Below are 2,093 nucleotides of genomic sequence, written 5' to 3'. Positions count from 1 at the left end.
AAAAAGCAGTATCCTACCGCCTAAATCGGTAGGGTTGGCAAGTATGTAGCAGGTGCCGGAGAGAGGGGCGCTGGGTTGTGCAGCTACGCCGAAGAAATAGCCTTTTGCACTTGCAGGCGGGTGGAAGTGGCGAGACTCGAGCAGGGCGGGGCTGAAACGTGCGGTTCCAAGCTCACACCTGCCAGAACTCATTAGGAGGAGTGCCTCGCCATTGCTTCAGCGGCTCGCCCCAGTATGTAGACGACTGGCACCGGGGAGCTGAGGTACAGTGAACCATGTGGCTGTTGATATCCAGAAGTGCTGGAACGGATCTCACGGGCACCTCTGACAGTCTGGAGAGTTTGCACTGGCCTGCTAACTGCTGCCAGTAAGAACACACCATTATAAAAGCAGCAGCTTGGACCCAGCCCCACTGAAGAACGTTCCTTGGATTCTGTGTACTTGTGCACCCTGCAACCATGGCTGAATAAGCTGCTAAATCCAGGGCAAAAAGAAATATAATCATGTTTGACGTCACATCAAGAGTCACATATAAGAATGTCCCCAACTGGCATCGAGATCTCGTACGAGTCTGTCAAAACATCTCCATTGTGCTCTGTGGCAACAAAGTGGATATTAAAGACAGGAAGGTGAAGGTGAATTCCATAGTATTCCACAGGAAGAAGCATCTCCAGTACTACGATAATTCTGCCCAGAGTAACGACAACTTTGAAAACCCCTTCCTGTGGCTTGCAAGAAAGCTAATTGGTGATCCCAACTTGGAGTTTGTAGCAATGCCTGCCCTCGCACCCCCTGAAGTTGTTACGGACCCAGCATTGGCAGCACAGTATGAACAAGATTTACAGATTGCCCAAACCACTGCACTGCCAGATGAAGGCGACGATCTGTGAGGGAGTGTGGCTGGAGCCCAGCGTCAGAAGGCAACTGCCCTGTGATGTCGATGGTGCAGCGTGTTTGCAATGGTGAGCAGAACATGTGCTTAATCTTTGGGATGCTGAAGGAGATGAATGGGCTTTGGAGTGAATGTGGCAGTAAAATGAATTCCTTCATATTTTGGACCTGCGTATTTAGCTGTTTTGGACTGCAATTACTTTAACGTTCAAGTTTTAAATCTAATTTAAAGACTGCTACAGTCACATCACTTCAGTGGTGAACCCTGTTTGTTACTGTCATTCCCGTTCCTTTTTTCGTTTAGACCATAACAAAGTTGAATTTCAAATACCTAAGCAAGTGAACTTGTATACACTGTAAGTACTTCTTTTAAGGATGCAGTTCTTGTGGAACCACCAGTGCTGTTTTCTGTTTGTTTTAATTGATGTTCTGGTTCTGTGGCACTGTAAAGACACTAGTGCATTACCCTGTGTATTGAACATGCTACTTGAAAGGACTTGTTGCTCTGCTGGTTAGTGTAAATGTGACTCCATGTTGGCCGGTTAAACCATGCGGAAATGTTGCTCTTGTCTGCAGCTGCAGATGTTCACTATTTGACAAGTCATTCCTACTCCTGTCTGTCTTTTGGACCTCTGCTAGGAAAAGGGGCACCCCAAGGTACTATATAGCAGTCTAAAACATTACTTTTGGTGCTAACGAAGCTGGTGAAATCGCTGGCTTTGGTACCTTTGGAACATAGCATACAAGTTGCAGCTGGTTCATACGTATCCAAATGGATGCCACTTTTACACGCCAATTATAACTTTTCATTTTCATTGGTTTGTCAAAATGATAATTTGGGTGCTTTCAGCTGTCATCCGGGGTGTATACAGAGATGGAATATTGAGCAAAATAGACTGCGTTGTGAGAGCTTGGACTCACACAGACCCAATGTCCACATATTGGCTAATAAAACATATTTAAAACCCCAGATTGATACAATGCCCACCCTCAGAGTCCATTTGAGTGCAAAACCATTCCCACCCTAAGAATTCTCATCATCTGCAGGTTACTAGATGCCCTACGGATGAGGGCGGTGGCTCAGGGGAAGGAGGCAGGGGGCAGAGCTCAGAAAGATAAATCAGAGACGAGGCATGGTAGCTGAAAGGCAGATAGGTGGGAGCCGGGGTCTGGCTGCTGTTTGGTGCTAGAGTCTGTGGGGA

At 46.8% G+C, this 2,093-nt stretch overlaps 1 pseudogene; it reads left to right on the top strand.

The window, feature by feature from the left end:
* The first annotated feature begins 503 nt into the window (after positions 1-503).
* On the top strand, positions 504-914 carry LOC138452533 (GTP-binding nuclear protein Ran pseudogene; annotated as a pseudogene).
* The last annotated feature ends 1,179 nt before the right edge of the window (positions 915-2,093 follow it).

The sequence above is a fragment of the Ambystoma mexicanum genome, chromosome 4p (assembly GCF_040938575.1).
Source record: "Ambystoma mexicanum isolate Mex_15411 chromosome 4p, UKY_AmexF1_1, whole genome shotgun sequence".
Lineage (NCBI taxonomy): Eukaryota > Metazoa > Chordata > Amphibia > Caudata > Ambystomatidae > Ambystoma > Ambystoma mexicanum.
Note: the sequence above shows the minus strand (reverse complement) of the source record. Positions and strands in the feature narration are given on the sequence as shown.